Here is a 15149-nt window from a genome sequence, read left to right on the forward strand (position 1 = left end):
GGAAGATGAGGCGCTCTTCCTCCAGGCGTCATGTTGATGGTCTGGCAATGGAGGAGGCCAAGGACCTGCATGTCCCTGGCAGACTGGGAGGGGGAGTTAAAGTGTTCAGCCACCAGGTGGTTGGGTTGGTCGACAAATTCACCTGCACCTCCACACACATCATTTACTGCATCCGCTGCACCCAATGTTGCCTACTCTATATTGGGGAGACAGGCCGCTTACTTGCAGAACGTTTCAGAGAACACCTCTGGGACACCTGCACCAACCAACCCAACCGCCCCATGGCTGAACACTTTAACTCCCCCTCCCACTCTGCCAAGGATATGTAGATCCTAGGTCTCTTCCATTGCCAGACCATGGCAACACGATGCCTGGAGGAAGAGCGCCTCATCTTCTGCCTAGGAACCCTCCAATCACAAGGGATGAATGCAGATTTCTCCAGCTTCCTCATTTCCCCTCCCTCCCACCTTATCTCAGTCCCAACTCTCGGACTCAGCACCGCTTTCTTGACCTGCAATCTTCTTCCCGAACTCTCCGCCCCCACCCCCTCTCCAGCCTATCACCCTCATCTTAACCTCCTTCCATCTATCACATTCCCAACACCCTTCCCCCAAGTCCCTCCTCCCTACCTTTTATCTTAGCCTGCTTGGCACACCCTCCTCATTCCTGAAGAAGGGCTTATGCCCGAAACGTCGATTCTCCTGCTCCTTGGATGCTGCCTGACCTGCTGCGCTTTTCCAGCAACACATTTTTCAGCAAGTGTTAACCTTGGTGGAGTACAGGGCCATCAAAGCAGTCAAGGTTTGAGAAATTTGTTTCAGGCTTGGGATGGGACTAGGATGCATAGGGTGTCTGGGCAAATTGAATCCCCCACATGGTTTCTGAATGTCAAAATTGTCAAGATTGTTGGTAAAATTGTTGGTGAACTTCTAGAATCCATCATTAAGGATGAGGTTTCTAAATTCTTGGAAGAGCAGAGTCTGATTAGAACAAGTCAACATGGATTTAGTAAGGGGAGGTCGTGTCTGACAAACCTGTTGGAATTCTTTGAAGAGGTGACAACTAGGTTAGACCAGGCAAACCCAGTGGATGTGGTCCATCTAGACTTTCAAAAGGCCTTTCATAAGGTGCCACACGAGAGGCTGCTGAGCAAGGTGAGGGCCCATGGTGTTCGAGGTGAGCTACTGGTATGGATTGAGGATTGGCTGTCTGACAGAAGGCAGAGGTGGGATGTAAGGTTCTTTTTCAGAATGGCAGCCGGTGACAAGCGGTGTCCCGCAGGGTTCAGTGTTGGGGCCGCAGCTGTTCACATTATATATTAATGATCTGGATGAAGGGACTGGGGGCATTCTAGCGAAGTTTGCAGATGATATGAAGTTAGGTGGACAGGCAGGTAGGACTGAGGAAGTGGGGAGGCTGCAGAAGGATCTAGACAGTTTGGGAGAGTGGTCCAGGGAATGGCTGATGGAATTCAATGTGAGCAAATGCGAGGTCTTGCTCTTTGGAAAAAAGAATACAAGCATGGACTACTTCCTAAACGGTGAGAAAATTCGTAAAGCCAAAGTACAAAGTGATCTGGGACTGCTAGTCGAGGATTCTCTAAAGGTAAACATGCAGGTTGAATCCGTGATTAAGAAAGCGAATACAATGTTGTCAATTATCTCAAGAGGGTTGAAATATAAAAGCACCGTTGTGCTACTGAGACTTTATAAAGCTTTGGTTAGGCCCCATTTGGAGTACTGTGTCCAATTTTGGTCCCCACACCTCAGGAAGGATATACTGGCACTGGATGAACCCTGGAATGGTTGGTCTAACATACGAGGAATGGCTGAGGATCCTGGGATTGTATTCATTGGAGTTTAGAAGATTAAGGGGAGACTTAGTAGCAACTTACAAGACAATACATGGCTTGGAAAGGGTAGATGTTAGGAAATTGTTTCCGTTAGGCGAGGAGACTAGGACCCGTGGACACAGCCTTAGAATTAGAGGGGGGTCAATTCAGAACAGAAATGCGGAGATATTTCTTCAGCCAGAGAGTGGTGGGCCTGTGGAATTCATTGCCACAGAGTGCAGTGGAGGCCGGGACGCTAAATGTCTTCAAGGCAGAGATTGATAGATTCTTGATGTCACGAGGAATTAAGGGCTATGGGGAGAATGTGGGTAAGTGGAGTTGAAATGCCCATCAGCCATGATTGAATGGCGGAGTAGACTCGATGGCCGAATGGCCTCACTTCCACTCCTATGTCTTATGGTCTTAAGATCATATGGTGCTGGTGCTGGAGTTGCTCCATGGTGGTGTTTTGGCTCACCTGTCCAAAGTTAATTAGGTACATTCCCTTCTTTTTCTGGACTGATTATGAATAGTCAATATAGCTTTGTGCAAGAGAAGTCATGTCACACTAACTTGTTGAGTTTTTGAAGAAGTAACAAAGAGGACTGATGAGAGCAGAGTGGTGGACATGATCGATATGGACTTCAGTAAGATGTTCGCAAGGTTAGATTTCATAGAATACAGGGAGAACTAGCCATTTGGATACAGACTGGCTTAAAGGTAGAAGGCAGAATATGGTGGTGGAGGGTTGCATTTTAGACTGGAGGCCTGTGCCACAAGGATCGGTGCTGGGCCCACTATGTTTCGTCATTTATATAAATGATTTGGATATGAACATAAGAGGTACAGTTAGTAAGTTTGCAATTGATACCAAAATTGGAGGTGTAGTGGACATTGAAAAAGGTTACTTCAGCGTATGACATGATCTTCATCAGATGGGCTAATGGGCTGAGGAGTGGCAAATAGAGTTTAGTTTAGATAAATGTGAGGTGCTGCATTTTGGAAAGGCAAATCACAGCAGGACTTATACACTTAATGGTAAGGTTCTGGGGAGAGTTGCTGAACAAAGAGACCTTGGAGTGTAGGCTCATAGCTCCTTGAAACTGGAGTTTCAGGTAGGTAAGATAGTGAAGAAGGCATTTCGTATTCTTTCCTTTCTTGGTCAGAGCATTGAGTACAGGAAATGGGAGGTCAGGTTGCGGCTGTACAGGACATTGGTTAAGCCAATTGTGAAATACTGTGTGCAATTCTGGTCTCCCTCCTATTGGAAGAAGGGTAAGTGGTGGTGGTTGGGGTGAGCATTTCAATCGGATAATTGAATGTTCGGCTAATCAAATGTTCGGATTATGTAGTTTACCAGCATTAGGACTTTGAGATCTTGTTTGGATAACGTGAAATTATGATAATCGATGTTCGGATAACCGAGGTTGTTCTGTATATGGTTTGTTTGTCTGTCATGTACCCAGATGGGACATATCGAGCATGACATGCTGAACAATTGACACTGACCATTAATACAAGCTATTCCATTCAAGTTGAAATATTCAAGCTAATTCAAACATGCTGGTCTTGTTTGACATTAATGCCAGAGGTCAAGTTTTGATCCATCTCGAGCAAAATGCTGGGCCTATGGCTCAAGTCTATTAGTCAGTGACGCTGCCATGTTGGTCAACACTAACCATGATTGAAAGATCCCTTTTCATTCCACAATCTTCCTGTGCCTTCCTGTCTCACGTTGAGAAATGAGTCAACATTAAAGGGAAATTGGTGAGGAGGAATACCAGCGAGGTCACGCCTTCTTCTGATGTCACCAGCTCAGGTGAATAGGTAGGCTGGAGCATTGTCAAGGGCCAGGGTAAACATTCTTGTGAATAGGGCGGTTGAGGGGGTGAGATGAGCATTGTCGAAGCTGCAAAGGGAATGTACCTTGTCAAAGATCCTGACATGCAACAGCAGTGAGCATCTCAGCATTCACCACTGTTTTCATCAGGAAGTCAGAACCAATAATTCTTTGCAGCTCCTTTAGTTGAAAGCTCTGAATTCAGGAGGTTTTAATAATCGGTTTATACTTTTTACTGCTTGTAACAGTCAGTGTGAAGCCAGCAGGAAATCTGAAATAAATCAATGGCTCTGGGGTAGTGTCTCATCACATAATAAGTGATTATGTTTCAAGGATCAATCTGTGTTAGAGCAGCGCATGGGAAACATCTTTATTGTTTTGACATCTTGAAGAGAATAGCGAAGGTTATAATTACTGTAATTACACCATTTGTACTCAAAACTGTTTACTAATTTGCAGAGTGCTAAATAAATTCATGTGTCAGGTTATAGCTCAAGATTTGGCTATTGAATATTGATTCAGTTCATTTAATGAACTATAGAATCACAGGGTGTTATGTGATACAGTCGAGGAACAAAGCAGAGGGCAATGGGGTTTCTGTTGAATATATGGATACAAGTATAATTAAAAATATCGGGCAGGTAAAGAGATAAGCAAAGACAAGGTTGGGAATTTGTGGTAATAAGGAAGCCATAAGGCAGAAACCAATATTGGTTGAGTTGACAGGTCAATTCAAATGCATTTATCGCCACACAGTCCAGGTCCCAGGAGTGATATGGAAACTGGCAATATCCCTGGTGTCTGGTTGAGTTGAGGAATGTTAACATGGTCCACATTGTATTTCCCCATAGCTTCCCAAGAGACTTTTCTGAGATCTGATGATAATCATTAACGTGATGCTCTCACAACAGGTACACAGTCTGTACAAAAGCTGGTGCAAAAAGTGCCAGTTTTATGCAGATAGCCCATTTCTAGAACAACCAATGAAGCCAGTTCTTGGCTCATCACCAGAAGAAGATCATGAATATTCAGCCACATATCCCATTAAAAGGCTGGACCTGAGGTCTGACTCCAATAGGACACTGGCATTGATCTCAAGGCATCGTTTTAGCCTAAAAAATGTTACAAATATCAGAAACATTGCTCCTTCTGGTGTGAAAAGGCACATGCCTTTATAAGCGAACATGCAAAAGGTCAAATGAACTACTTCCAAAGGTTTTGCGACCATTTAAGAGAATAAAAGTTTCTGCTTCAGAAACACTGAAAACGTTAAGAATTCCAAGAGTTTGCTGTTTTCAAGTAAATATCGACAGTGTTGTGCATCATAAACAAATCCTTACCTGTTGCTACATAAGAAATGTAATATGGGAAACACTGACACAATTTCTTTGCTCTGTATTGGTGCATCATACTGAGATACAGGCTACTAAACTAGATGGGATTGAGGTGCATAAGGAGGGGATGTTAGCAATTCCTGAAAGTGTAAAAATAGGTAAATCCGTTTGCTGAGCTGGGAATTTGTGTTGCAGACGTTTCGTCCCCTGTCCGGGTGACATCCTCAATGTTTAGGAGCCTCCTGTGATCTTACAAATCAACGGCACACCCATGGGCTCACCCATCTCTGGACTCATAGCAGAAGCGGTAATACAAAGATTAGAACAAACAGTCTTACTGCAGATATGTGAATGACACCTTTGTAATCATTAAAAACACAGAAATAGAGAACACACACCGGATCATAAACGCCACACTCACAGGACTCCGATTCACTAGAGAGGAAGAAAAGGACAACCAACTCCCATTCCTAGACGTGATGGTACAGAGAACAGTGAACGGAGAATTCACCACAAAGGTATACAGGAAAGCCACTCACACAGACCAAGTCCTGAACTACGAAAGCAACCACTCCAACACACACAAAAGAAGGTGCATCAAGACACTGTTCAAAAGGGCCACAACACACTGCAGTACACCAGAACTGCAAAAAGAGGAAGAAGAATACCTATACAATGTATTCGCCAAAAACAGATACCCACACAATTTCATCAACAGATGCCTAAGGGAAAGACAACGGAACGAGGACATGCCACAACCCAAAGGACTAGCCACACTACCATACATCAAGAGCATTCCTGAACTGACAGCCAGACTACTACGACCACTAGGACTCATAACAGCACACAAACCAACAGCCAATCTCAGACAACAACTCACCAGATCGAAGGACCCGATACCCAGCATGAGCAAAACCAATGTAGTGTACAAAATCCCATGCAAGGACTGCACAAAATGCTACATAGGACAAACAGGAAGACAGCAAACGATCCGCATCCATGAACACCAACTAGCCACGAAACGACACGACCAGCTGTCCTTAGTAGCCACACACGCAGATGACAAGCATCATGAATTCGACTGGGACAACACTACTATTGTAGGACAAGCCAAACAGAGAACAGCCAGGGAATTCCTAGAGGCATGACACTCACCCACAGATTCAATCAATAAGCACATCGATCTGGACCCAATATACCGGCCACTGCAACGGACAGCTGGAACTGACAACCAGAAGCGACAGATTCAATCCACTACAAATGCCGGAGGAAAGATCACAGAAGCGCTTCACCTGAGACTCCCAAGCACTGAGGATGTCACCTACACAGGGGACAAAACGTCTGCAACACAAATTCCCAGCTCGGCGAACAGAACCACAACAACGAGCACCCGAGTTACAAATCTTCTCAGAAACTTTGAATAGGTAAATCCCCTGGGCCGGAGGATTTATCCTTGGAAATCTGAGAAGCCAAGGAGGAGATTGCAGAGCCTTTGGCTTTGATCTTTATGTTGTCATTGTCGACATGAATAGTGCCAGAAAACTGGAAGATAGCAAATGTTGTTGTCTTGTTCAAGAAGGGAAGTAGAGACAACCCTGGAAATTATAGACTTGTGAGCCTTATTTCGATTATGGGTAAAATGTTGGAAAAGATTGTAAGTGACGGGTTTTATAATCATCTAGAAAAGAATAAGTTGATTAGGGATAGTCAACATGGTTTTGTGAAGGAAGGTCATGCCTCACAAACCTTATTGAGTTCTTTGAGAAGGTGAACAAACCTGTGGATGAGGGTAAACCAGTTCATGTAGTGTATATGGATTTCAGTAAAGTGTTTGATAAGGTTCCCCATGGTAGGGTATTGCACAAAATACAGGGGCATGGGATTAAGGGTGATTTAGCAGTTTGCATTAGAAATTAGCTAGCTGGAAGAAGACAGAAGGTGGTGGGAAATATTCATCCTGGAGTTCAGTTACTTGTGGGGTATCACAAGGATATGTTTTGGGTCCACTGTTATTTGTCATTTTTATAAATGACCTGGATGAGGGCATACAGGATGGGTTAGTAAATTTGTGGGTGACAGTAAGGTTGGTTGAGTTGTGGATAGTGACAAAGCATGTTTTAGGTTACAGAGAGACATAGATAAGCTGCAGAGCTGGGCTGAGAGGTGGCAAATAGAGTTTAATGTGGAAAAGTATGAAGTGGTTCACTTTGGAAGGAGTAACAGGAATGCTGAGTATTGGGCTAATGGTAAGATTCTTGGTTGTGTAGATGAGCAGAGAGATCTCAGTGTCCAGGTACATAGATCCTTGAAAGTTGTCACCCAGGTTGTTAGGGTTGTTAAGAAGGCATACGGTGTGGTAGCTTTTATTAATAGAGAGATTGAGTTTTGGCACCATGCTGCAGCTGTACAAAACTCTGGTGTGGCCACATTTGGAATTTTGTGTCCAGTTCTGGTAACCGCATTAAAGGAAGGATGTGGAAGCTTTGGAAAGGGTTCAGAGGAGATTTACGAGGAAGGTGATTGTTATTGAGGGACGGTCTTATGAGGAAAGATTGAAGGATTTGAGGCTGTTTTTGTTCAAGAGAAGAAGCTTGAGAGGTGACCTAATTGAGATATATAAACTTGAAAGGGTTCAGAAAAAATTTACAAGGATGTTGCCAGGGTTGGAAGATTTGAGCTATAGGGAGAGGCTGAACAGGCTGGGGCTGTTTTCCCTGGAGCGTCAGAGGCTGAGGGGTGACCTTATAGAGATTTATAAAATTATGAGGGGCTTGGATAGGATAAATAGACAAAGTGTCTTCCCTGAGGTCGGGGAGTCCAGAATTAGAGGACATAGGTTTAGGGTGAGAGGGAAAGGATATAAAAGAGACCTACGGGGCAACTTTTTCACACAGAGTGTGGCACGTGTATGGAATGAGCTGCCGGAGGAAGTGGTGGAGGCTGGTACAATTGTAACATTTAAGAGGCATTTGGATGGGTAAATGAATAGGAAGGGTTTGGAGGGATATGGGCCGGGTGCTGGCAGGTGGGACTAGATTGGGTTGGGATATCTGGTCGGCATGGATAGGTTGGACTGTAGGGTCTATTTCCATGCTGTACATCTCTATGACCCTAAGATTATCAGAGGATTAGATAGGTGGACAGTGAGAGCCTTTTGCCTTGGATGGTGATGGCTAGCTCAAGGGGACATAGCTTTAAGTTGAGAGGTGATAGATATAGAACAGATGTCAGAGGTAGTTTCTTTTCTCAAAGAGTAGTTAGGGCATGGAGTGCATTGCCTGCAACAGTAGTAGATTTGCCAACTCTAAGGACATTTAAATGGTCATTGGATAGGCATATGGACAAAAATGGAAGAGGGTAGGTTAGATGGGCTTCTGATTGGTTTCACACGTCGGCACAACACCGAGGGTCGAAGAGCCTGTACTATGCAGTAATGTTCGATGTTCTATAACCATAATAACTGTGTGATACTCTTTAGGTTGATCCTGAAATGCATCCACTTCATTCCTAAATACACTTTGAAAACAAAAGCTGTAATAGTATTCTGCATTCTTACCAGACCAGGGGACATCACAGGATCCTTGAGGTAGTTTTCTAGGTTCAAACCAGCTTCAACTGCTTTATTGATGATCTTCACTCATTGTTTGAAAATCTAAAATTTGTACTTCTTTTCCATTGTTTGCAGAAGAATGCAGCCAATATTCAATGTGAATGAACAAGATCAAGAGGAAACCCTCCTAGGACAAGCCAAACAAAGATACACATGAAAATTCCTAGAAGCATGGCACTCCAACTGGAACTTTATTAACAAACACATTGACTTGGATCCCACTTACCACCCCCCGAGAAAAAGAACAGGAAATGACATCCCCACAGAAATGACATTCCCACAGGAAATGACTTCACAACCAAAGGAAATCTAAGCACATAAATACAAAAGCAGGCCATACCAGAGGCTCACTGATGATGCTATCTAGTATGGTGATGAAACATCTGAAAACAAACCTTCCAGCTCAGCGAGCAAACTCACATCCAGAACCTCAACCTGAGCTACAAATCTTCTCAAAACTCAGTGCAGATACCTTTTAAGTAGTGCTCGAAAGTATGCATGTTTGGGGCCGCTGCTATTGCTTGTAGCCAATTAATAACTTGTTCAAGGCTTGGTATGTATCAGTTTTGAGTCATCTACCTGACATTTGACACAGATTCCAGCTTCCTGCATCTGTTCCTAAGCCCTATAGGCTTGATACATAGTAATGATTCCAACCACCTCCTTTTTCTGGGCATAAACCAAGCAACGAGGGTGCCTTGGACACCTGTAAATGGCATATTTTTCTTCATTTATCTCATTCATCAACATTTGCAATTCACTCGCCATTATTGAGGAGGTCGAGTGCTGCACTGCTTCATTACTTCTCTGCACTGTCCCTTGCTTCTTTCTGTCATGAAATGCAAACAAAATATCTTGAAGTGCAAATAATACCCAGCTTGAGATGCCCCACCCCAAAATCAGACTATTTATCTTCAATTCTGCAAAGTTATTCTGCTTCACCTTCTGTGATCACTGGAATTCCTGATGCAGAACAACTCTGGTGGTGTGCTGTTAGGAAAATGGGGCTACATTGTTGAAATTCTCACAGAGAAGTGGTTTTAACTTGCTGCTGATTGCAGTAACATCAGGGCAAGATTTCGCCACAACATTGCTTGTTGCTCTGGTGCTGTGGGACATAACCTCACATTGTAAACCAGACAGAATGCACAATGGCGGAGGATGTTCTGCCTTAACTGAAACCAGATAATTTATTCAGTCTGATAGATTGAGACTTGGACCTTCCTAGGTTTAATGGCTAACTAAATATCTCTGAGCAAAGTAACAAAATTCCAGGAACGTATTTTTCTGCTCTAAGTTTCTGTGCACCAGCCTTCACATTCTCAGCAGTTTTGAACACATAGTATAGTTAATATTGAACTTGTCACAAAATATCGGATGCTTAACACCCAGGTGAAAGGGAGTTGAATGGATGATGTCAGAAAGAAATGATCAGCCTCAAACTGTGAAGAGAAGTGACTAATGAGGATGAAAATGTGTGATGTCCTAGGGTGTGAAGCAGATAGACACCAAACAAACAGATTTTACTGTGACAATTCAAATAGGTATTCTGTCTGTGATCCATTACCCATCAGCTGTGTAATTAAGCAGGCAAGTGAAGTTTTAGCTTTAATAAAAGCTATTTCTCACAGTTCTAGTGGGTGAGACCCAAGACCCTCAGGCACCATTTTTAAAAAGATTCTTGATTTTATCACCTATACCTGTATAGAAGCCTGAGATTGAGCAATTTATAAAGTGCCTCCAGCAATGTTGCCAAATTGTGGGCCAAACCTCATCCCTTTCCACCTGCCTCCACATTCCACGGATCATTCCTTCCCATTACTGCCACCTCTAATGAGACACCACCAATAATTGGTCTTTCCCTCCCCTCTTTACAACATTCTAAAGAGAGTATTTTCTCAAAGACAACATGACTCACAGTTTAATTGCCCCTCAAAACCCACTTCTTTTCCTATGATACTTGAACAATCTATACAGGCCGTTTTACCACTTCTCCTACCAATGGGAAGGGCGCCAAACACACCTTACAGGTAAAAACAAGGATTCGCTTGGACTTCCTTCAATATAATATATTCTACTCACTGCTTGTGACGCAATCCTCTTCACACTGGGTAGACCGACAGCCAGTTGGCCGACTGCTTCCAGATGTCTATCATTTTAATTCTCTGACCCATTCCCACTCCAACTGAAATTTAAAACAGAAAATTCTGGTAATCCTCAGCAGTCCAGACAAACATCTGTGGAGGCTGATGAACTTCAGAGTAGAAATATCAATTACAAGGTAGACACAGCAACACAGGCTCGAGTAGACCTAGTAATACAACTCAAGTAGACCCAGTACCGCAGACTTGATTAAACCCAGTAACACGGACTTGAGAATACACAGTCGCACAGACTTGAGTCGACACAGTAACACACACTCAGGTAGATACAGTACCGCAGACTCAAGTCGAACCCGTAATACAGACTGAAGTAGAGCCAATAACACAGACTCGAGTAGACACAATAACACAGACTCGAGTAGATACAGTAACACAGACACGAGTAGATACAGTAACACAGACACGAGTAGACACAGTAACACTGATTTGACTTGACACAGTAACGCAGACTCAACCAGACCCAGTAACGCGGACATGAGTAGATACTGTAACACAGACTTGAGTAGATACAGTAATGCACTCTCGAGTAAAACCAGTAAAGCAGACTTGAGTAAACACAGTATACACACTTGAGATGACACAGCAATTGAGACTCAAGTAGACCCAGTAACACATACCCGAGTATACACTGTGTGAGAAATAGGAGAGAGTGTTGTTTTTGCAGGTATAGCAAAAAGATAATGATGATAAGCTTTAAGCAAAACATGCTGACAGAAGGCAGCTACCAGACATGGTAAACTTAGCAGACTTCTTTAAAAAAATCAAGCTTGCACAAAAACAAGACAATGGAAAACCCCTAGCACAGCAGGTGCTAGTGTGGATTGCCAATAATGGCCCAAGAATAAGGAGAAGTCACGTAGAGGCCACCAGGTCACAAGTTAGGTATAGAACTAGGGTGATTGGGTAACGTGGGAATCAGGAGAGGTGACCTCACGCAGCTCAAATGTATAACTGTATACGTGTGCCTATGTTCATTGCTCATTTGCTTCAGCAAGCATCTGCTGCCCTTTCTTGAAAGATCATAAAATAAATTGTCTTGTTTCCAGACTTTGGTGGTCTCAGTTAATTTTGTTTCTAACAGATTTGGGGGCTCGTCCGGGATCCCAAGCGCCAGTCACTCGGCATTCTTGGAAGGACAGAGAAGATGCACCTCGCCGATTTCGGCGATCTCTGGTTTCCACTTGTTGCCATGGCGGCTTTGGGTGAGCGTGATCCGATGGAAAGACCCTGGAAACAAGACAAGAAGGCGCGGCTGGTTCGGTCGGGCAACTCTTGTACACAAGACCCGGATCTTAAAAAGGTCTTAAGGTCTGGAAAAACACATATCCGGGCGACCGGGGGTTTGCAGAGACCAGTAAGTTCTGTGGGTTTTGCAGTGACCAGTAAGAGCTGCAGGAATTGCTGCACAGTTTAGGAGCCAGCACAACCAGGTAACTCTGCGCACAGACTAAGGTAAGAAAAGGATGTTTAAGTATTGCCTTGATGGTCAGGAGACGTTAAGTGGTCGGGGTCGTACGAGACGTCCGGGGAATTGGCAATGTCTAAAATTAACATATAATTGGTCAGATTGATCAGACAGGAAAAGGTGACAACCTGATTCTAGCAGCCAGCCTTAGACTGGTTGTTAAGAGGGGAAGTCCCCCACGTGAATGTCAGGACCCTGAAGTGGTGTGGAAGAAGGTGTCACTGGACCTTGAAAAGATCAATTAAATTCATAAAAATGGGAGGTAAGGGAAGTTGTCACTATAAACATCGATCTACAGATAATGTTAAACTTAAAGAAATTCCATCTAATAGTCCCCTAGGGAAGATGTTAGGAAATTGGGAACACAACTCCTGAATGTGGGAGAAAGATAAAGCTATAATGATAAAGTATTGTTGTTTTGTCTGGACTCAAGAAAGTATTAAGAAACCTGATATCTTTTGGCCATATTATGGGTCCGATGAAGATTGGCTGTGCCAAGACCTAACTATATATGTTAATAGCAAAGAGAAATGAAGCCAACTAGAGGCTGATTATGCAGCCTGTTGGATAGGGAGCCAAAATATATTTGTCTTAAAAAGGAAAGAAAGGGAGGAAAAGGTTGAAGAATTCGAAACTCCCCGTTGGGACCCTTTGACAAATTTGCCTCCCCCCATTACAAAAGAAATAATGATCAGTCATCGCCTTCCCACCCCCACCTCGATGACAGTCGACTGTCAAGTCAATTGTCATCTCCGCTGTCCTCTGCACTCCCACTAGAAATGACATCTGAAAAAGGCTCTGAAGATAACTCCATTGTGAGTCCAATTGAGACTAGATCAATAGCAAAGAGAAAAGAACGGGAACAAGGCGGGGCAACATCGGTATATCCTCTCAGAGAGGTCCCCATTGGAAACCACGACATTGGGTATGTTAATGCGCCACTGACCAGTGGGGAGGTCAGAACCTTTAAAATGAATTGAAAAATCTAGTTGAGGATCCAGTAGGATTGGCGGAGCAGTTAGACCAGTTTGTGTGGCCAAATTTGTATACCTGGGGGGAAATGATGGCAATATTGGGGACGTTATTCTCAGGAGAAGAGAGAAGCGTGATTAGGTGGGCTGCCTACAAGAGTGGGAAAAGATGCACCCATTTGGTGATGAAGAAGCTTCTGCGGAGGACAAGTGGACCCATGTTGGGATAACAATGATAGGCGACATAGAGAATCACTGAAGGATTTAAGGGAAATGGTAATATCAGGAATTAAGGAAGCAGCACCAGAATCACGGAACTTTGTGAAAGCCTTTGAGGTAAGGCAAGAGAAGGATGAAACTCCTTCAGCATTTCTTCAAAGGCTCAAAGAGGCCACAAGGAAATATTCGGGAATGAATCTTGATGACCCAGTGGTGCAAGGACTCTTGAAGGTCCAGTTTGTGACTAAATCATGGCCAGACATACAAAAGAAATTGCAGAAAATAGATGGATGGAGTGAAAAACAGATGGAAGAGTTGTTACGTGAGGCACAGAAAGTGTATGTGAAGAGAGAGGACGAGAAACGGAAGCAGAAAGCTAAAATGATGATGGCGGCAGTAGATGAAATAACAAAGAAGAGATTAGGATCGGGAGATAATAGAAAGGATAAGGATAGAGAAGGACATGAAAGACAAAGATCGCACATCCGGGGAAGGAGGCAACAGGCAGGATGTTACCATTGTGGAAAAGTGGGGCATTTTAGACGAAATTGCCCTGGATTAACATGGGAAAGGGAAACAGAGTAAATAATGAAGAAGTGACAGGACAGTTATTGTATATTCCCGACATTGGAAGTTATCTATTAGGAAGGAATTTGATCATCTTGTTAGGCTTAAGAATTGGGGTGGAAAATAGTGCAATGACTGTAAAGATGGCCATGTTAACACCCAGTGACGAAGAGCAAATCAGCCCTTTTGTATGGGCAAGACCGGGTAATACAGGGCATCTAACTATTACTCTGATGGTAATTATGTTGATTCAGGAGAATACGGCAGTTCGGATTAGACAATACCCCATATCACTGGAGGGTCGTAAAGGTCTACAACCAGTTATAGATTCTTTGTTAAAAACCGGATTGTTGGAACCTGTATGTCACCCTTTAATACCCCAATACTGCCCGTCCGCAAACCAGACGGAACCTATCGATTAGTGCAGGATCTCAGAGCACTGAACCAATTGGTCCAAACACGACACCCAGTGGTCCCCAATCCGTACACCTTGCTAGGCAAGATACCGAGTGACCACCGTTGGTTTAGTGTGATAGATCTAAAGGATGCATTCTGGACCTGCCCTCTGGCTCCAGTGAGCCGTGACATGTTTGCCTTTGAATGGGAAAACCCATACACTGGAGAAAGCAACAATTCCGATGGATGGTATTTCCCCAGGGGTTCACAGAATTGCCTAACCTATTTGGGCAAGTACTGGAACAGGTCCTGGAACAATTTAAGATGCCTAAAGGGATGTCACTGTTACAATATGTGGACGACTTGCTTGTGACAGGACGGAAGAGAGATGATGTGAGCCTGGCACCAATAGGCTGTTAAATTTCCTGGGACAACAGGGTTTAAGAGTATCTAGGAATAAATTGCAATATGTGGAGAGAGAAGTGAAATATTTAGGGCACCTTATTAATGAGGGTAGTAGGCGAATTAACCCTGAGAGAATTAAAGGAATAGTAGAACTACCTCTCCCGACCACCAAGTGAGAATTACGAAAATCCTTGGGGCTAGTGGGCTATTGTAGATTATAGATAGAAGGATATGCCCAGAAAATGAAAGGATTATATCATAAATTGACAGAATCTGAATGTGAAAGACTACACTGGACAGAAGAGGAAAAAGAAGGGTTACATGAGTTAAAGCGTACAAGCTCCAGTGT

This window comes from Hemiscyllium ocellatum, chromosome 1, assembly GCF_020745735.1.
Source record: "Hemiscyllium ocellatum isolate sHemOce1 chromosome 1, sHemOce1.pat.X.cur, whole genome shotgun sequence".
Classification (NCBI taxonomy): Eukaryota; Metazoa; Chordata; class Chondrichthyes; order Orectolobiformes; family Hemiscylliidae; genus Hemiscyllium; species Hemiscyllium ocellatum.